Source organism: Protopterus annectens, chromosome 10.part0 (assembly GCF_019279795.1).
Source record: "Protopterus annectens isolate FY-2018-M chromosome 10.part0, PAN1.0, whole genome shotgun sequence".
Taxonomy (NCBI): Eukaryota; Metazoa; Chordata; order Ceratodontiformes; family Protopteridae; genus Protopterus; species Protopterus annectens.
In genome coordinates this window covers 597670258-597692799 of record NC_056744.1, presented here as the reverse complement: position 1 = coordinate 597692799, position 22542 = coordinate 597670258, and the positions used below count along the sequence as shown (strand labels likewise).

General features: G+C 46.2%; 1 protein-coding gene across 18 annotated transcripts in view; it reads left to right on the top strand.

Moving 5' to 3' along the window:
- PTPRF (protein tyrosine phosphatase receptor type F) overlaps positions 1-22542 on the top strand; it is a 3404399-nt gene that overhangs the window by 2564665 nt on the left and 817192 nt on the right. The window lies entirely within an intron of this gene.

Here is a 22542-nt window from a genome sequence, read left to right as displayed (position 1 = left end):
TGTTTAGTGGTTCCTAACTGGAAGGCTTCTTACTATGGAATGATCAGCCAGTTACGGTATTGCTATGGCTTCTTATAAAGTGGCTATCTGTTTGTGATGTTATGCTATATAGTTCAAAATAGATTTGCTTGTATTTATCAACTCATTCAGTTTAACAGACTAGTTTGCAGTTGTGTTTCAGAGTTGCTTCTGTGAAGCATGCAAGAAAGTAAGGGGCACAAAAAGTTATATTACAGTTGCTCTCTGGCACTGAAGGATAAACCCTCAACTAAAATTTAGCTGATCCACATTCAATCAATAGTTTCAGTGTTTGAGGAACTTGCCAAGAAAGGTGGAAGAGAGCAGCTGATGCTGGATCACCAGACTTTAGGGGGACGAGAGGCAGCCCAAACTGGTACGTGACTGACACCCAGAAGATCATCAAACTGTTAGGTTTGTGGGGTTAAGTATATAACCATGATAGCTGTCTGGATGATGGTCTCTTGGGTCCATGAAGAAATGAGTGAGCCAAGTAGGTTACAGGAGGGCTTAGGGTGCACACGCCATGGGTAGAACAACGAATACATGAAAAAATAAAAATTGCTGTTCTAGGGGAACTGGCTGTGGTCTTCTCTTTTGATGTCCTTTCATATCACTGTTGCAGCATACTTCACCTAAATGAATTCCTGCCAAGGACAGCTCAACATCCAGCCAGTATACCAAAATTCAGCGGTTGTATTTGCTGTATATCACACACATACTCTCTGTGAAAGACATAGGACACAAAGATGAAGTATGGCTGCAAACACTCAGAACTTCTTTTCCACCAAACTGCCTTTGTGAACACCATTATCAGATGTTGGTATGAATGCCCTTCTGTTGTGCTGGTTATTAAGTCATGTTTCAGGGTAAGTGCCCTGTTTGGAGTTTCTTTTATTCCTTTCCTTATTGATGTGGTTGTGTTCATGTCATTTGAAAGGGAAAATGTCAGTATGGCAGGCAGAGTCCCCAGCAGAGTTTTTTTTTTTTTTTTTTTTTTTTTTTTTTTTTTTTAAGGTGCTTCCCGTGATAATGTGCAGTGTTATGTCTTTCAAGCATTTGTGCCTTAGACCCTATATAGTCACCGCCCTTCTTTATCCGTGTACCTGGAGAGCCAACGTCTCACATTATATGGTGGAATACTCCCATCCTGAGGGCCAGCCATCTGCCAGGAAGAAGGTCAAAAAAATTAAGTCTGATGTGGCTGCTGTCTAGCCTCCTGCAGACATCTCTGTTGAGGCTCGTGCAAGCTCAAAGGGCTATCTGATGCTTGCTTCAGATTCCTCTGCTGTGACCCCATTGAAGGCTGGCATGGCTCTGGCTTCTCACACACCCTTGGTTTGGCAAATTTCTGTTCCTGATGTTGAAGGGGAACCAAAGCTGATTAAAGACCAAGGGGAGTTCCTCAGATCTTGGTGCGGGAGGAGATTCCTACTGCCATAATAGAATGATGTCAGTGGTCTGAATTGCCAAGTGTGTTTTGGGCAGACATCCCACAGAAAAAGAAACAAAAGATGAAGCACATTTCCCCTGGTGTGAAGGATCACCAATGAGAATGCAGTATTTCACTCGAGGTTTATTTAATGCTTTGATGGCGTTGAAGGCACCTCAAGGGGTCTGTGTTCCTTCTCTTCCCTGGCTTTCCACTCCACTCAAGAAGCCTAGTGTACTGGGTTCCTCGGATGAGGATGTCGACTTGGAAAGAATCCCTGACTTATTTTTCCAAAATCTCTTCCCCCTTGGACTATGGTTTAGAGGAAGAGGATCCCTGAAGTCCAGACATTTTTTAGAGCTTTCTTTTGGCTACACCATTGCCTGTATGGCAGACACTGTTAAGTAGGATTTTTCTCTCTTATATTCAGAAAAGATAATATGAGTTCCTACAGGGGGGGGTCTCGTGCTCTTCTCTCCTGTCCTGGCTCCCCTTTTGGATACCTTTTCATCAGCGTCTAGAGCCCCTAAGTCTCCACCTCATGACCTAAGAAGTCAGGTTGTCAGTTCCCCAAGGAGTGCAGATTTCTATATAAATGGCCTCCTGCTGATCCTTCTGTGGTGTTAGCCTCTTCTAACAAACCAAGATGTTGCACTCCACCAAGCTGTTGCCTTCTGATAGGGATGGTAGGGCCATGGAAAGGGTGGGCAAGAAAGTTTAGACTGCTGTCACTTTGTCATTTTGGGCCATTAACTACCAGACCCGTATGACCAGGTATGTTTTGGCTTTCATCTTTCAAGTTTCAAAGATGGTTTCTGACCCTTAGTCTGAGGAGAAGGCTTCAACCTTTCCCTGCTGGGTTCCTCTTCACAAGTTGCCTGCCATTCAATCAGATGTAACTATAATATGGCTGATGCTTCTTCCAGGGCTTATGCCTTTGTTTCAGTTATGAAGTTTAATTCTTGGCTTTGTCTTCAGGCTTTGCCTGATATTAAAGCCAAACATTTGGGTACTGCTTTAGATAATATTTCTTTATTCAAGTCCCTCCAAGACCAAGGCAAAGCCTTGCAGGAGCTGAAACATATTTTTGTTTCTCCCATTCCTAAATTTCAGAGCAACTGTCCTTCCAAGTCTGCCTTTGTTCATAGACAGTCTTGTCCTCCTCCCAAGGGCAAGAAGAGTTCTAGGCGTGTGACTCCTGCTAACTCTTATCAGACTCGTGCTTCCCAAAAACTTCTTTTCAGGACAAGCCTGGTTCTGTTTGATGGATGTCCTTCAAGGATGCATCTGCAGTCATCACATATGGGTTGTCCTGCCTCAGGCAGCCCTTCGGTCGGCCGGATTCCAAAGTCTGGGTCTGGCCTCTGCTGATGTCGCACTTTCCCCGACGTCAGAGCGTCTGGGGTATAAAAGCATCAGCTGACGCCATTTTTCTCAGTCTTTCTTGCCGCGTGGTGCCCGAAGCAGAAGCAGTTCGCAAGTGCCGGTTGGCCAGCTCCTGTGATTCAGCTACCGAAGACATCAAAAGCTAAGTACCCCGTTGGGGACTCTTTCTTGCCTCAGCCGATGTCAGATAAAGTTAATAATTGTTTAACTTGTGGGAAACAAATACCTCATAAGGATTTCCACTCTTACTGCCTCCCCTGCCTAGGCCCAGACCACGACGTCTCGGCCTGTTCAGCCTGTGCTTCCTTCAACCGACGAACTCTTAGACGTCGGTCGGAGTTTGCAGAGGAATTCTTTGGGGCTAGTTTTGCTTACAAGTTGCCGTCGGAGACTCCGACTTCGCATTTAGTTAAGAAACGGAAGGACAAGGACCGACACACGCGGGCCGTGGTTTCGGCTGAAACCACGGTCAGGCCTACCGCGAGTGTCTCAGTCTCGGCTGGAACCGAGTCCTTGGTACTTCCGATTACCGAAACCGCACAACCAACTACCTCGGCCCCGGAGGCCCCGGCCGAGTCGGTTATTGAATTACCTTCTGAAACTGGTGTCCAGGAACCTTCCGACACCATTCCTTTAGACAAATCTACTCCTGCACATGGTGCAGCCAGACCTCCTGCATCCATGTCCATTAAGGCTTTCTCTAGGGCTAAAGCTGCTAAACTTACTAAAGCTTTGCCTCCCAAGGTTACCTCTCAGAGACCTTCTACTGGCTCTCAGATTCTTAGCTTGGCAGAGGATCTTATCTCCTTAATTAGAGGTTCTCAACCTCATCCGGACAGGGGCTCTCAACCACCTCCAGACAAAAGGCCCAGGGTTGAGCCCTCTGACCCCACTCCTCAGATGAGTCCACTGATGGCTCTACTCTGTCAGACCACCAGGAGGAGGCTTATTCGGCCTACGAGGATTCTGATGCTGAAGAATCTATTCCCTCGGCCTCCCCTCCTGAGGAGTTTTCCTTTGGAGAGACATTACACTCTATGAGAGAACATTTTCAATGGCAGGGTCAGGAATTCTCTGATTCTAGAAAGAGATTAAGGACCTTTTTACATTTACCTCAGCATAGGTCTTTAGCTATACCTCCTGTATTGAATGTTATTGATGATGTGTACTCTGCTAGTACAGCCCCTGACTCTCTCCCTCCGGCTCCTGCCAAACCTGATAGGTACTACAGGGTCCCGGACTCACATCTACACCTGTACAAGGCCCACTCTGCTGATCCAGAAACTATTTCCCAGGGCCCAAAAGGGGTTGCAGCTGCCACTGCTAGAAATCCTCTACCCTCTGAAAGGGAGTCCAGAGCTTTAGAGAGATGGGGTAAGAAAGTGTATACTTCTGCAACTCTTTCCATGAGGGCATTAAATTGTCAATTTCATATGATACAGTACCAAGAGTATTTGTTAGATGAATTGCATAAGAAACTGTCTTCTTCTGAACCCCTTGATCGCAAATCCCTTCAGGATCTGGTACACAACTCCCAGCAGGTTAGTAACCATTTCTTACAGTGTGGTTATGATGCATTGGAAGCTTCATGTAGGTCAGCTATGACAGGTGCAGTCATACGTAGGCATGCCTGGCTGAAGGAACAATCTCTGCCAGACCATGTTAAAGCTAAGCTTTTGGATGCTCCTATGGAAAAGCAAAAATTATTTGGTTCCACGGCTCAAGAGGTCTTAAAGAAATTTGAAGAAAAGGCAAAATCTGTGCAAACAGTCAAAGATTTTCTGCAAGTCCAACCACCAAGATTCAGCAGAAATTGTCCTACTAAGAATTGGTCCTTTCCGGACTCAGACAGATCTCAGAGAGGCAGGAATAGGCATGCCAGAGGTAGAGGGCAAGCTAGAGGCTCCTACAGAGGCCGTCAATGGCAGCCTCCCAACCAGAGAGGTAGTGCAGGAACTACAACTGCTACACCAGGACAGACTCAATGACTTTGTTTTGACTCACCACCAGGGCTCAATTAGAAGCACCTTTGGGCGGAAAGCTTTCTTTATTTTCAAAAAATTGGCACAGCATTACAAGGGACACATGGACACTGCAAATAATAGACAAAGGATACAGGTTCCATTTCCACACATTGCCAAAAGAAAAGGCATGCCAGACCTGCCACCAAATCAGAGGGCAGAGGCTTTGAAACAAATTTCCAACTTAATACAAATGAAAGCTATAGAAAAGGTTCCTCTTTCAGAACAAGGCCAAGGATTTTACTCCAGATTATTCCTTGTTCCAAGAAAAGAAAATCAATGGAGGCCTATTCTCGACTTGTCCGCACTGAATACTTACCTCATTGTGCTAAAATTCAAAATGCTGACTCTACAGCAACTCCTTCCCATGCTGGGCAAGGGGTCTTGGCTGGTGACTGTAGACCTCAAGGAGGCATACCTGCATGTCCCTATCAGACAAAGTGGCAGAAGACACCTCAGATTTCTTGCAGGGTCAGAGCATTATCAATTCTCAGCATTGCCCTTTGGCTTATCTACCACGCCCAGAGTATTCACGAAATGCCTGGCATCAGTAATTGCACATTGCAGACTTCAGGGGATTCAAATTTACCCATATCTGGACGACTGCCTTATACAAGCGGACAGCAAGCAAACTTTGTTAAAGGACTTGGATTATGCCATCCACCTTCTGCAGGCCTTGGGATATACAGTCAACATCCACAAATCAAGACTTGTTCCATCCCAAAGAATAACTTTTCTGGGTGCGGATCTAGACACAACCACCCAAATGGCCTTTCTCACAGAAGAAAAACAAAAACAACTACCGGATTACTTCAAGAATCTGACAAGACAAACTCAGCTGACTGCAAGGAAAATCTTGCAGGCCCTGGGTTACATGGCATCTTGCATTCTTCTGATCCCACAAGCAAGGCTGCATATGAGAAAATTACAATGGTACCTAAGGAGTTTATGGACTCAGCACAGTCACAGCTTAGAAACTTTGATCCCACTCATTCCATGCCTCCAAAAGGAATTTCTGTGGTGGGCTCAAGCCTGCCAGTCGAACAGCAGGTTGCCCTTCAGCAAGCCAAGAGCCAACCAAACTATCACTACGGACGCTTCAGACCAAGGTTGGGGAGCTCACATGGAGGGCAGATGTATCCAAGGGCTATGGTCACAAAAAGAGCTGCGCATGCACATAAACCAAAAGTAAATGCTGGCAGTGATACAAGCAATCAAGGCCTTCAAACTTTTTCTTCATCAAGGCCACCTACTCATAAGGACAGACAACACCACAGTTATGTGGTACATAAACAAGCAAGGAGGCACCCATTCCTACCCTCTTTGCAGACTGGCAATGAATCTATGGGAACTTTCCTTGAAACTCAATATACAGCTGCAGTCCCAGTTCGTGCCAGGGAAAGACAATATACTGGCAGACAGCTTAAGCAGAAATATCATGGATGCACACGAATGGAGGCTGCACCCAGACATTTTTCTTACTCATAACACAATCATGAGGAAGGCCGGAAATAGATCTGTTCGCCTCCCCCCACAATCATCAACTGAAGAAATTCTGCTCAAGGACATACCACCCACAAGCATGGAAAATGGACGCTCTCTCTTTCAGCTGGAAAGCTCTAACAGTGTATGCTTTTCCACCTCTCCCATTAATGACCAAGGTCTTACTGAAGATCAGGGCAGAGCAGCCCAGAGTGATTCTGATAGCTCCAAACTGGCCAAGACAGCACTGGTACCCACTGTTAAAGAGCATGTCACAGACGAAACCGTGTCCTCTCCCCCTATGGCCACTTCTACTGACGCAGCACAATTTCAAGACTATGCATTCCAACCTGAAAACCTTGCAGCTAACTGCCTGGAAAATACCATGACTCCTCCTCAGGATAAGCTATCCCAGAGAGTGAAGGATATCATTATGGAAGCTCGACGGCCTTCCACAAGGAAGGCATATTCAGCAAAATGGAAAAGATTTCACACTTGGAACACAACAAAGGGCCTAGATGTGACAGTGATGAACATGGCACATATACTGGAATATTTGGCAGAATTGTTCCACAACGGCCTGTCTTACTCTTCCATTAAGATACATGCCTCAGCAGTTTCAGCAGAATACAATGTTAATCCACCTGTCTTCTCTCATCCTCTCCTAAGACAGTTTCTAAGAGGAATCAAAAACATCAAGCCTCCAAGGAAACCACCTCTACCTACTTTGGGACCTTAACTTCGTGTTGGAAAAACTAACACTTCCTCCCTTTGAACCAGCAGCATCTGCAGATCTACAGTTTCTGTCTTGGAAAACTGCCTTCCTTCTGGCCATAACCTCAGCAAGAAGAGTATCTGAGTTACAAGCTCTAATGGCAGTTCTGCCATTTCTTATCTTTCATCAGGACAGAGTTTCATTGAGAACCAGTCCTACATTTATGCCAAAGGTGGTATCCAGGGTATCTTTGAACCAAGCTATTCACTTGCCTACATTCTTCCCACAACCACAAAATAAAGGGGAGAAACGTCTGCACACCCTGGACATACACAGACAGTTGCGCTACTACTTGGATAGAACTAAAAGTTACAGAAATACTGACCAGCTGTTTGTAGCATATGCTGCTGGGGCGCAAGGAAAAGCAATTTCCAAACAGACAATTTCAAAATGGATAGGAAATTGCATTTGTTTTTGTTACTCCTTCCATGGAAAAGCTGTGCCAGCTGACATTAGACCTCATTCCACGAGAGCCACAGCCACCACCACAGCCTTCCTAAGAGGGGTGGCTACCAAGGACATTTTAGAAGCTGCTACATGGAGCTCCGTGCATACATTTGCCAAGCATTACAATTTACCTTTATACTCCAGATCCAGAGCAGGCTTTGCTACGGCAGTCCTGCAGGGCATCTTAGCTACACCATCCTTTACTTAGTACCTCCACCCCCAGATTGGCTATGGTATTCTACCCATATGTGATGACTGCAGATGCATCCTTGAAGGACATAGTACAGTTTTGTACCTACCATAAATGCAGATGTCCGATAGGTATGCATCTGCAGTCAGGTTTACCCTCCCTCCTTCCCCTCTGTGGTATACTTCTTGGGTACTTACCCCTCTTATAGCTAGCTGGGGGGATCTATTATGGTGTATTTGTTTTTATAGTACTGTGCATGTTTGGATTTGTTTTTGCAATGCATATCTCAAAATTTTTAGCCTTCCTTAGAGGGCACCTGGCATCTGGGGCAAGAAAAACTGAGGAAAATGGCGTCGGCTGATGCTTTTATACCCCAGACGCTCTGATGTCGGGGAAAGTGCGACATCAGCCGACGCCAGACCCAGACTTTGGAATCCGGCCGACCGAAGGGCTGCCTGAGGCAGGACAACCCATATGTGATGACTGCAGCTGCATACCTATCGGACATCTACATTTATGGTAGGTACAAAACTGTACTTTTGCTTCCTCCTTCCCTTGGCCAGATTCCTTCGTCCCTCCATATTTCCCTGTCTCTTCCAAACTGGCTAAGAATCACTCAGACTCTTGGGTTCTGTCCATTAGCTGCCAGGGATATTTCATGGTTTAGAAGTCCTTTCCTCCCTTTTCAGGCATCCCTCAACCTCCTTGGGAACAGTTCTCTCATTTTCCAGAGGTGCTCTACTGTTTTTTGGCTCAGAGCACCATTAAAGCTGTGTCTCCCACCCAGGTAGGGAAGGGACTATTCCGGAATGTTTCTGGTCCCACAGAGGGGAGGGTACATGGAGATCAGTTCTGGATCTTTCCCTGCTGAACACTTTTTTCTCAAGATTCCTTCCTTTCAGATGTTGTCTCTCTTCAGACATTGTTTCCTCATCTTCTGCAGGCCGTTCTGGTATCCCTGGATCTCAAGGATGCATGGCTTCACATTCTCATCCATCTTATTTGTTTCTGACCCTCTATCTTGCATTTTCAGTTCTCTGCTTTGCACTTTGGCCTCTCAACTGCCCCAAGGTATTCACCAAATGCCTCACTGCTGTTATTACCTTTTGCAGGATTCGAAGTATTCAGATTTTTCCCTATCTAGACGCTCTCCTTATTCAAGCTGCTTACCCCAGCAGTCTGCTTCAGGATCTCTAGTTTTCTACTTTCCTTTTACACAGTTTGGGATTCACCATAAACCTCCAGAAATCAGTGCTGACATCTTCCCAGTAACATATTTTCCTCCGCTTCAGACTTCAGAGTTCTCACATTGACATCTCTGCCTGTCCCCAAGGCTCTGGTTGTAATGACCTTTTTTCAGTCCCTCCTTCCCCTGGTGTTTGTCGCATCCAGAAAGTTTCTCAGGGATCTAGGTTCATGGCTTCCACCATCCCCATGCTTCCTCTTTCTAGGTTCTATAGGATGAAGCTGCAGTGTTTTCTCCAATCAATGTGGCTTCAGCATGGTCAACCCTGGAATTCCCAGTATCTTTTCTTCCCTGTCTCAAGCTCGAGCTTCAGTGTTGTGGACTCATCAACTTTCTCTCAATTCAGGAATTTCTTTTCAAGCTCCATTTCCCACGCGGGAGCACTTGACATATGCTTCAGACAGGGAGTGGAGTGCCCCCTGTGGTCCCTTAAAGCTTTAGGGTCTCTGGCCTTCTCTTCAGAAGTCAGACCACATCATCATAAAGAAAATGAGGGCTCTGCAAGCCTTTCATTCCCTCTTTCTTGCCAGGCTTCTCAAAGTTTCCACAGACTGTAACACAGTAATGTGGTATGTCAACAAGCAGTGGGGCATAAGGTCCTGTCGTCTTTGCAGAGCTCTTCAGGTCTGGAATCTAGTTATCAAGTGTCAAGTGACTCTTCAGGCAGTTTACATTCTCTCAGATGGCAGTCTAGTAGCAGGTGTCTTGAGCAGGTCTAGAGCACAAGCTCATGAATGGATGCTTCACAGAGATGTATTCCAGGACATTGTCCATCGGTGGGGTACTCCTCAGGGAGATGTTTTTGCCCACCTCTTAACAGACAACTTCCTCTGTTCTGTTCCAGGATTCCCAGTTCTCTGGCTTGGGAAGTGGAAGTCCTATCTTTTCCTTGAAAGGGGATGATGTTAAGTTGTCAATCTCGCCTTCATTCTTGCTTGATGGGTTCGGAGCCGATCCTCGATGCGATTTGTCATTCTTTTAGCCAGAGAGTCCTGCAGGAGAGGAGAAATAAATTGATTTTAAGGGGTCGTCTTAAACCGGAGGGCTCTCCGGCTAAATCGGCTCTGAGCAAGACTTCAAAGTCTTCCAAGGCCCAGGCTTCTGTGTCCAAGCCTGCGGCCTCGGTTCCGACTCCTTCGGAGTCGAGATCGGCTCCAGCTGGAGCCGATCCTGGTTTACAAAAGCATTCGGCACCAATGGCTATCGGTGCCGATACTGTTTCAGTCACATCTGTGTCGGCTCCGACTGGCTCCGACCACCATGTGGCTCAGGCTACACTGTTACTGTCATGTCTGTATCGGCTCCGGCTGGAGCCGATGCATCGAGACCTTTTGTCGGAGCCGAAAAGTCCTCGGCTCCGACTGCATCTATGGTTTCTTTGGCTCCGATGGTTCCTTCGAGGAAGAGGTCCAGGTCCCCTTCCTTGGAACCGATACTCTCGGCTCCGGCCTCACCTCTCCTCTTGGAACGGAGCCATCGGAGCCGATCATCTAGGTCATCCAGGCTTTCTGACCATGATTTAGAGAGGGTGGTCAGTAGATTATTGAAATCACAGGCACTGGCCCAGATGCTGCATAGTCCGTCTCAACAGACGACTATTAGTCCACACCCTCTTGAAGTTCCTCCTTCGACTCTACCTCAGAGTTTGGAGCTGGAATCTGCGGGGATAGTTTCTGCTATGGCTGAGGGGCGGATACCCCCCCCCTTCTGCACCCTCAGCATCTACTCATCTCCTCTTCGAGACCTTCCTTAGAGGGATTCGGTGGTCGGGCTTCCCTGGTCTCCTCCGAGGGGGTGAGTGGCATCGGACCCTTGTCCGACCCCACTCTTCCCCTTGGAGCCTCGGCCTTGGTGAGCTCGGCTCCGACATCTGCGTCGGAGCCTTCCTTTTCGGTGGGCCCTGGCGTTCCGGTTTCTTCGGAATGGGTTCTCACGGGCCTCCCTGGGAGGGGGGCCTTCGAGGTGATGAAGAGTGTGCTGGCCACTGGGCTCAGCCAGCAGTCTATTCCCTTAGCTCCTCCCTCTACAGTGCCTGTCGATATCTCTGCCATCTCTCTTGCTCCCGGACCCAGAGATCCTCTGCCTCAGGTTTCCCCACTGGGAATAACCCCCTCTTCCGAGGATTCTCCTGATCAGTCAGGAGATCCTCCGCGCAAGAGGATTTGTAAGAGGAAACACCTAGACTCCTCTGAGTCTATCACTTCAGATACCGACTTAGATGAGTCGGAGGGATCCCCAAGATCCCCCTCTGAGGATGTCTCCTTTTCAGACATCCTAGAACTCCTAAAACAGAGGGGAAACTGGCCCTCCACAAATCCCTCTGAGGATGAGTCGGTATACCTAGAGGCGTTTGGATCTCGGCCCTCCACCTCCTGGGTGTCTCCGCCTTTCGACCCCCTTATGGAGGTTGTTGCTCGAAAGGCTTGGGCTGCTCCTGACTCTGTAGAGCCAGTTCCTAGGAGGCCGTCTAAATTTATTACTGCCCCTTCGGATAAGCAATTCCTTACGAAAGGTGTCCCTGCTGATGCCATGGTGGTGGCGGCTGCCACTAAGAAGGAACTTGCAGATCCTTCCGTACCTGTCCATCCTCCTAATAAGGATTCTAGGACCATGGATAGGTATGGTAAGCGGATGTTCTCTTCAGCGACCTTTGCTATGCGCTCGCTGAACTACTTATCTCACTTCACCAGACTCCAAAGGGACATCCTTAAGGAACTAGGTGAAGTAGTACAGGATCCTACGGCTGCAGGGGCTCAAGAAAAAATTGCTTCGCAGCTAGGAATCCTTAATTCTATTGCTAACTCCTCCATGCGACTGATATCATATGCAGCAGATGGAGCGAGTAGAGCCGCAGGTACAGGGGTGGCTCTTAGACGCCAAGCCTGGATGCAGCTCTGTAATTTTGCAGATCCCTTTAAGGCGTCTTTCACAAACTCTCCCTTTGATGGGTCAGCTTTGTTTGGCCCTCAAGTGAAGGATACATTGACCAGGTGTGAACAGGACGGCAAGACTCTTTCTGCCATAGGGGTCCGTTTTTCCACCCCTTCTAGTCCTTACCCTAAAGGACAGAAGGGTGAAAAGATGTGGTTCCGCAAATCCCAAGGAGTCACGCCGGATACACGTGGTCAGTTTACCCCTAGAGGCAGAGGGGGTAATAACAACAGACGCCGCTCTAGAGGCAGAGGGGTCCACAGAACCAGGGAAGCAGAGAGCCTCTCTCTGACAAGCCCTTTCAGCATCCCTGAGATGTTGCCCGACTGTCCATCCTTGGAGGCAGTCGGGGGAAGACTATCGCTGTACCCAGAAGCCTGGCGTTCCCTCACTCAAGACAGATGGGTACAGTCGATCATATCTGAGGGTTACAAAATTCCTTTCTAGGAAAGTCCCTTCTCTCACTCAAGTTCCCTTCCAGATGTACCACCCGGTCTAAGGGAAGTTGCAGAGTTAGAAGTATTAAAACTTCTACAAAAAAGAGCCATTCAGCCAGTTACAGCAGACCATTCAGAGCCCGGAATCTACTCAAGATTCTTTTTGGTCCCCAAAAAGACGGGAGACTGCAGACCAATATTGGATCTCAGCAGACTCAACAAGTCTGTGAGGAAGACAAGATTTCGAATGGTCACACTTCAGTCAATTTTGCCCTTCCTAGAGAAGGACAACTGGATGTGCTCAATAGATCTTCAGGACGCGTACTATCACATAAAAATTCACAGACGCTCCAGAAGATTTCTCCGCTTTCGGCTGGGGTCCAGTCATTTCCAATTCAGAGCCCTGCCCTTTGGTCTCACTACAGCCCCCAGAGTGTTCACCAAATGTATGGCAGTGGTCACGGCTCACCTGAGACGTCAAGGATTCCAGGTGTTTCCATATCTCGACGACTGGCTCCTTTCAGCCACCACCAGGCATCAACTCCTTCAAGCCAGGGATTACACAATAAATCTTTGCACTCAATTGGGAATTTCGATCAACTACGAAAAATCCTCCTTATTGCCCTGCCAGTCTATTACTTTCATAGGTAAACTTAAACACTGTTCGGATGTCAGCAACCCTCACAGACCAAAGAATCTCAGATATACAAAGTCACGTGAGGATCATCCTAGCCAGCAAAAAAGTACAAGCCAGAATGGTTCTAAAGGTGTTGGGCCTCATGGCTGCGGCCATTACTCTTCTTCCCCTGGCCCGCTTCTACATGCGCCTGCTTCAGTGGATGTTGTTCACTCAGTGGTCTTACCAACAACTTCCAATGCGTCACCAAATACTGGTGACACAGATTTGCAGGAATCATCTTTCATGGTGGATTACTTCTCCTCAGATTCACCAAGGCAGACCCTTTGTATCCCCGGCCCCGGTAGCCACTGTCACTACGGACGCCTCCCTGATCGGGTGGGGGGGGGGTCATTATCAGGGCAGGATGGTTCAATGGACGTGGCAACCGTTCGAATACCACCTGCACATAAATGTCCTAGAGATGAGAGCAGTGCTTTTAACGTTGCAAGCCCTCAATGACTTTCTTCCCTTGGGAACAATTGCAGTTCACACAGACAACATGTCTGTAGTATGGTATATCAACAAGCAGGGCGGAACCAAGTCCTACCCCTTGTGTCGAGAAGCTCTCAGACTTTGGCAATGGGCGATCTCCTCTCATCGGTTTCTGGTAGCAACGCATATCCCTGGGAAAACCAACATTTTAGCGGACAGATTGAGCAGAGCTATTCTCATGCCTCACGAGTGGTCTCTCAAACAATCTATAGTGGAGGAGATTTTTCTAGAATGGGGCCGCCCATGTTGCGATCTTTTTGCTACTCCCCAAAACAGCAAATGCCCAGACTTCTTTTCTCTCTTCCCACTGCCAGGCCATCCCCCCAGAGACGCTCTAACCCAGGATTGGCCCCAGGGACTTCTTTATGCATTTCCTCCTTTTCTGCTGATTCCACAAGTACTCCAGAAAGCCACCATTTTGAGAGCCAAAATGATTCTCATTGCTCCCTATTGGCCTCGACAAATTTGGTTCTCGTTCCTCCATCGTCACCTTTTGGTGCAGCCGTGGCATCTGGACCCAGTACCAGACCTTCTGATTCATCAATCGGGTCAGCTGCACCGGTCTATCCCTTCTCTCAACCTCACAGCATGGTTGCTCCACTTCCTTCCCTAGCCAGGCTTCCTATGATCTCTAATCCTGTTAGAAACATCATAGTAGCTTCCCTAAAATCCTCTACTAGAAGGATTTATACCAGCAAATGGAAACGCTTTTCTTGTTGGGCAAAAGCTAAAAATATTGATCCCTTTACTGCTCCAGTCCAAGCAGTTTTGGATTTCTTAGCGGAAATCTTTCACGCGGGCTCTTCTTCTTCCACGGTCAAAGTTCAGTTGGCTGCTATCTCGAACTTTCATGTCGGGTACGCAGATCACATCATTATGTCCCACAGGCTTTGTAGAGCCTTCTTAAAAGGAATTTTTCTCCTGAAACCTCCAGTCAGGAGTCCTCCTCTTCAATGGGACCTAAATTTAGTGCTGACATCCTTGATTCTTCCTCCCTTCGAGCCAGCTGCTTCATGTTCCCTGAAATTTCTTTCATGGAAAACTCTATTCCTTGTAGCTATTACATCGGCTAGGAGAGTATCTGAACTTCATGCTCTCTCTGTTCGTCCCCCCTATTTGGTCTTCCACAAAGACAAGAGTATCCTTGAGAACTAATCCGACCTTTTTGCCTAAGGTCGCCTCAAAGAGTAATTTGAATCAGTCTATTGACCTTCCTGTATTTTTCCCAAACTACTCAAACAGATCGGAACAGAAATTACATTATCTTGATGTTCACTGCCAACTCAGATATTATTTGGACAGAACAAAACAGTTCAGGAAATCCGATCAGCTCTTTATTTCTTATGCTGATAACAAAAAAGGCCTTCCCGTCTCAAAAGTGACCTTAGCTAGATGGCTTTCTTCTGTCATCTCTGAAATCTATCAGCTCAGGGGAAAACGGCTGTGCTCGAAACCTAAAGCGCATTCAACCAGAAGGTTAGCCACTTCCACAGCCTTTCAGGCTAGACTTCCATTAGACACTATTTGTGCAGCAGCCACTTGGGCCACTCCTCATACCTTTGTTTCTCATTACAAATTGGATTTGGCCTCCAGGGACAGAGCCAGTTTTGGCTCTACAGTTCTCAAGAGTCTGTTCCATTGAGCCACCCAGGATAGAGGTGCTAGGGACGCGGTCCCATCAAGCAAGAATGAAGGCGAGATTGACAACTTAACATTGAGAAGTTATGTACCTACCATAACGTTCCATGTTAGTTGTCTTCTCTCGCCTTCTTTCTTGCGACCCTCCTTCCTTCCCCCTGGCCTGGACAGACCTTTTTCTCCCTACATGGAAGAATGCTTCTTAAGAACATACAGTTCTGATTTTCCTAACCCATCCTTCAGGCTTTTTCTCTGCCTTCTTTCTTCCTTTTGGGAAGTTTTTTATGCTAGGTGTTATTGCCTATAGACAACAAACGAGATCTGAGTACTTACCGCCTTGCATCATGGGATATGGGGCTGCCTCGAGCTGGTAAAAGTGACTCTCGAGCTTAGCAAGTGCCGAGTCGGAGCCGAGGATCGGCTCCGAACCCATCAAGCAAGAAAGAAGGCGAGAGAAGACAACTAACATGGAACGTTATGGTAGGTACATAACTTCTCATTACTGTACATCCCCCCCGTTACAGCAAAGTCTTGCTGATGGCTCCCTTTTGGCCCAGACAGCATTTCTTCCCCCTTCTTTCTCACTTGGCCAAGGACACTCACCATAAGCTACCTCACTAGGTGGATCTGCTCACACAAAGCAAGGGTTCTGTTATCCAACCTCAGTTGTCCACTCTTCAAATGACGCTGTGGTTGATCCTTTTTAGGCACCTCTTTTCTGAGGATATGCTTTAGGTGCTGCAGGAAACCAGGACACCCACTACAAGAAAGTCATATATGACCAAAAGGAAAAGATTTTTTGTCTGGTGCCTCTCTTGCCATGAGGATCCCCTATCTGCAGAGGTTCCCCTGGTTCACTCTTATTTGTGTAATCTGTTTCATGCTGAGTTGGGATATTATTCAGTTAAAACTCACCTGTCAGCAGTTTCTGCTAGTTTGCCCTTGACTCCTCCTTTGGCCTCTAGATTTCAGGTCAGGCAATTTCTTAAAGATGTCTTTCATATCAGGCCTCCAGAAAGCCTATTCCTCCCTCCTTGGGACCTCAATTTTGTACTTAAAAAATTAACCAGGTTACTTTTGAGCCTGCTTTTGTCATCTCATGATATTATGATTAACTTGTCTGTGTTTCTGAGTAGCGACAAGTCTAAGAGTCAGGACAGCCTTGTCTAGTATGCAAGGCACTTGCACGGCTTTACTTATCAGGCAACCTGTATATGAATTCACTCACTGTCTTACAAGTGTGGAAGCTGACTGGAAGTTACTAAGTCAAAGTTGGATAGAAACTGCTGAAATACATTCTTGAGATATTTAAAACCAATGTACATGAATCTTATTTGAGAAGGTTTATGTGAAATTTGCCCTCACCTGTGTGTGTATGTATATATATGTGTGTGTGTGTGTGTGTGTATATATATATATATATATATATATATATATATATATATATATATATATATATATATATATATATATATATATAGGTCTACTTCTGTTCTTCGAAAACGCACTTTATCGAAGATCAGAAAGCACAACCCACTTTAGCGAAAGTGTACTTAAGCGAGAATGCACTTTCGCGAATGACAGTTTACTGAAGCACAATACAGTGGGGATAAGGAAATATACCATTCAGCCCACTGAAGTGCGATCTCGGAATTAGTATATTTACGTGGCGGGGGTGTGGGGGCGCTGCCCCCCTCATTTGTTGTTGTGCTTTGATATACATACATGCATATATGATAGCAGTTTTGTGTATTAGAATTGTGTTGTCAGTTTTATTTTTCAAGATTGTGAATATTGATGAATTAGTGAGTCAGTATGTCGTCACATCCGCGGTGGTGCAGCGGTAGCATTGTTGACTCACAGCAAGAGGTTCTCCCGTTCGATTCTCAGCTGGAGTGCGGGGAGTGCCTTCTTTGTGGAGTCTGCATGTCCTCCCCGTGGTTGGATGGGCGTTCGAAAGACATGTGTAAATGGGCGTGCCTTTGTTGTAGGTTGGACGTCGAACTGGCACCTCGGCGTGCATGAAAATCTACTGCCAATCATTAGCTGACCGGAGTTCTGCTGTGGCAGCCCCTAACCGGGAAAAGCCAAAAGACAAACAACAACAACAGTGAGTCAGTATGTCATATTATAATCTTGTGTGTGTTTTTTTATATATATATATATATATATATATATATATATATATATATATCTATGTGTGTGTGTGTGTGTGTATGTATATAAATATATATATATACACACACATATACACACACACACACGTAGACTGCTCCTGATGTTCTTCGTGTTTCACTATTGCAGTCATTACATTTGGGTAATCCTGCTGGCAGGTTGCCCTCAGTCGGCCTGAATTCCAAAGTCCTGGGTCCTGCGTCGGCTGCTGTCGCCCCTTCCCTGACATCAGGTCATCAGGGGTATAAAAGATGTGGCCGACACCATTTTCTCCAGTCTTTCTTGCCGTGCGGTGCCCGAAGCAGTTCGCAAATGCCAGTCGGCCGACTCCTGAGATTTTCGAGTTCGAGTTTCAGATCCGAAGTCTTCTATAAAGCTAAGTACCCCGTTGGGGAAACTTTTTTCTTGCTCCAGGCCGATGTCAGAAAAAGTTAATAATTGTATTTCTTGTGGGAAGCAAATACCTCATAAGGACTTTCAATCTTACTGCATTCCTTGCCTAGGCCCTGACCATAACGTTTCAGGTTGTTGGTTTTGTGCTAGATTTAACCAACGCACTATTAAGCCACGGTGTGATTTCGCATTAAACTATTTTGGACACAGGTTTAATTATCCAGAAATGTCGTCAGATAGCCATTTGACTACCGGAGTTCACAAAAAACGCAAAGAAAAAGATAGACAACCGAGGCCCAAAACCGACGAAGCTTCTCCTAAGCCAGTCGCCGGTTCTCAGTGAGGCGCTTTTGCAGCCCCTGACACCCGCTACTTTAGAGTCGCAGGCCGCTACTGACTCCCACGTGGAGTTGGCTATACCACTGGAAACTCAAGGTATTGAAGCCTCAGACGCTATTCCTTCAGATGGGTCCGGAGCCGCTGAGCAGGCACCGGCTTTTGAGGGTGTATTCAGACCTAAACATCTATACATTAAACCAACTTCAAATGCAAAGACTAAAGCACCTTCAAAGGCAAAGAAGCAAACTCAAGAGCCACGTGGACAGGCCTCCATGCCCAAAAAGCAGATGCTCATAATGGCTGAAGACTTGATTACCTTGATAAGAGGCCTAGGCAAGGGACTGACTATGAATCTTCAGATCAGGTTTCCATTTCTTCTGATTCCTCTTCTGATCAGGAATATTCTCTTCCCCCCTATGAGGATTCTGATGCTGAAGAATCTATTCCTTCAGCTTCTCCTCCAGAGGACTATTCTTTTGGGGAAACCTTACATACCATGAGGGAGCATTTCCACTGGGAGAGCCAAGATTTTTCAGAATCTAAAAAGAGGCTCAGGGATTTCCTGTTACTACCTCAACACAAGCCACTAGCCATCCCACCTGTGTTAGTCATTGTAGATTATGTGTTTTCAGAGTCTAGTCTTACCCCTGACTCTCTACCTCCAGCTCCTGTTAAGCCTGACAGATAATACAGGGTTCCTGACTCACATAAATTCCTTTTTAAAAACCCTGATGCAGACCCAGAAACTATTTCTCAGGGTTCCAAAGGAGTTGAGGCTTCCTCTGCAAAAAAACCTACCCCCTCTGACAGAGATTCTAGGGCACTGGATAGATGGGGGAAAAAGGTTTACACATCTGCTACCTTGGCTTTAAGTGCCTTAAATTGTCAGTTTCATATGCTCAAATATTAGCAACATGTCATGGCATTGCTTAAACAGAAAATGATGTTGAACTCTGAATGTGCAGAAAACAAGGACATGCAGGATTTATTGCATGCAGCTGAACAAGTTGGAAAGCATACTTTGAAATGTGGTTTTGATTCTTTAGAGGCCTCCTGCAGGGCCGCAGTTACAGGTTCTGTAATTAGGAGGCATGCTTGGTTAAAGGAACAAAATCTGTCTGATCATGTTAGTTAAATTCTTAGATGCACCTTTACAGCATGATACTTTGTTTGGTGTTAAGGCAGAAGAGGTGTTAAAGAAAATGGAGGACAAAGCTAAATCTATGAAAACGGTCAAAGATTTTTTACAAGTACAGCCACCCAGGTTTAGTAGACACTGGCCAACAAAGAATTGGTCCTTTCCTGTGTCAGACAGACCTCAAAGGGGCAGACCCAGAAGCCCTAGAGGCAGATCCCAGGTTCAAGGTTCATTCCGCTCAGAACAATGAGGGGCTTCTACCTCCAAAGTTGGAGAAGACAAATCACAACCATTCAGGAAACAGCCCCAATGACTTCCCCCTGCCTGCACCAAGCTCTTATCTCCTGGCAGCCCCCTTAGGGGGAAATTTAGCACTTTTTTCTCAAAATTGGCACATTATAACCCAGGACAAGTGGGTCTTAAATATCGTGTCACCGGGCTACAAGTTCCATTTCCATACCCTGCCAAAGGCAAACAGCTGGCCAGATCTGTCAAAAACTCAGTGGGCAGAGGCACAAAAGTAAGTCTCATCCCTCATGGACATGGGGGCCATTCAACTAGTACCAGAGCAAAAGCAGGGACAAGGATTTTACTCAAGACTGTTCTTGGTACCCATAAAGGACAAGGCCTGGAGGCCAATACTGGACCTATCTATTTTGAACACATTCCTGGATATACCAAAATTCAAGATGTTGACTTTGCAGCAGCTTCTGCCCATGCTGGGCAAGAACGCTTGGCTTGTGACTCTAGACCTAAGAGAGGCATACCTGCATGTCCCAATCAGACAAATATGCAGAAGATACCCCCGATTCAAGGCTGGCTCAATGCATTACCAATTCTCTGCACTGCCCTTTGGCTTATCTACTGCGCCCAGTGTCTTTACAAAGTGCCTGGCACCAGTAATTGCATTCTGCAGACAAAGAGGAATACAAATATATCCTTACTTGGATGACTGTCTAATTCAAGCAGAGAACAAGTACATTCTTCTACAGCATCTGGCGTTTGTGAAAAGACTTCCAACATGCCTAGGTTACACAGTCAACGAAAAGAAATCAAAACTAGTACCCTCTCAAGAGATATAATATTCCTGGATGCAAGCTTAAATACAACTGCCCAGATGGCTTATCTCGCGCCAGACAAACAAAGGCAACTGACTACCTATTTCAAAATGCTGGCAACAAAGGCCCAGTTATCTGCAAGAAAAATTCTGCAGGCTTTGGGCTTCATGGCATTCTACTAATTCCATATGCAAGACTGCATATGAGGAAACTTCAATGGTACCTAAAAAGTGTTTGGACTCAACATTGCCACAGCCTGGAAACTATGATTACTCTCATTCCCTGCCTGCAACAGGAGTTTCGATGGGCAAAGGCTTGTCACCAAAACAAGCGACAGCCATTCACATTAACCCCAGCCAGGCAAACACTAACAACGGATGCATCAGATTATGCCTGGGGGGCCCACATGGCAGGAAGATGCATTCAGGGCACATGGACCTCAAACCAAATGCATCTACATATCAATCAAAAATAGATGCTAGCAGTTCAAAATGCCCTGACAGCCTTCAAGGACCTACTTCATCCAGGACAACTACTGATAAAGACAGACAACACCACGGTCATGTGGTATATTAACAAGCGGGGGGGAACTCATTCTTACCCTTTTTGCAGAATAGCCATGACTTTGTGGGACACAGCATTGGCTTACCAAGTACACCTGCAGGCACAATTCCTGCCAGGAAGGAAAAATACTCTGGCAGACGACCTAAGCAGAAACCTCATGGATCCCCACGAGTGGCACCTGGATCCACAAATCTTCACCATGATAACAAGGAAATGGGGATGCCCGGACATAGATCTATTTGCCTCCCCTCACAACTACCAACTAAAAAGATTCTGCACAAGGATTTATCACAGACAAGCATGGAAAGTGGACGCCTTATCTTTCAGCTGGAAAAACCTATCAGTATACGCATTTCCCCCTCTGCCTCTCCTCCCCAAAGTACTCCCAAAGGTCAGACAGGAGAAGCCAAGGATGATACTAAGTACCCCAGACTGACCCCGCCAGTACTGGTATCCAATACGAAGGAGCTTGTCTCAATTCCCAGTTTGGACCTTACCTCAGATACCTCATCTACTGTCCCAGCAAAACAATCAGATCCTGCACAGCCAACTCAGGACTTTAAACCTGGCAGCATTGCGGATAATGTAATCATACAAAACACACCTCTCACTAAAGCTGTGATGGATGTCATTTTGGGGGCCAGAAGGCCTAGTACTAGAAAATCTTTTGCTGAAAAATGGAAGAGATTTTGTGCTTGGAACCAGGCACAAGGAACTGATACAGCTGTGCCAAATATTCCTCAGATTTTGCAATATTTAACTGAGATGCTGGACAAAGGCCTATCTTTTTCATTTATTAAAATTCATGCCTCTGCCATTTCGGCTCATTACAATACAGAGCCACCGATCTTTTCTCATCCCTTACTAAAACAGTACCTCAGAGGAGCCAAAAACTTAAGACCTCCAAGAAGATCACCAATGCCTGCATGGGACCTCAACTATGTCTTGGAAAAACTCACCCTGCCACCTTTTGAGCCAGCTGCTATGGCTGATATAAAGTTTTTATCTTGGAAAACAGCTCTGGTCCTAGCAATAACTTCTGCAAAATGAGTTTCAGAGCTTCAGGCACTCATGGCTGTGGAACCTTTTATCATTTTTTATCCAGACAGGGTCTCTCTGAGTACAAACCCAACATTTATGCCTAAGGTGGTGTCCAGTGTAGGTCTTAACCAAACTATTCATCTGCCAACTTTTTATCCAAATCCACAGAACAAGGGGGAGAGAATTCTGCATTCTTTGGACGTACATGGACAGCTTAGATTCTACTTGGACAGAAGCAAAGTTTTACGAAACACAGAACAATTACTAGTGGCATATACTGCAGGATCACAAGGAAAGGCTATCTCAAAGCAGACTATTTCAAAGTGGATATGCCACTGCATTCGTTTCTGCTACTTACACCATGGCAAGCCAGTGCCTAAGGGCATTAGGCCACATTCAACCAGAGCTGCAGCCACTTCAGCAGCCTTTCTCAGGGGAGTACCAACCAAGGACATTTTAGGGGCTGCTACTTGGAGTTCAGTACACACCTTTACTAAGCACTATCATCTGCCATTCTACTCTAAATCCAGGGCAGGCTTTGCCACTGCAGTTCTGCAGGGCCTCATAGCTGCTCCTAATGTTGTTTAGCTCCAGCCTCCCATCCATAGCTTTGGGAATTTACCCAAGTGTAATGACTGCAACAGTGAAACACGAAGAACA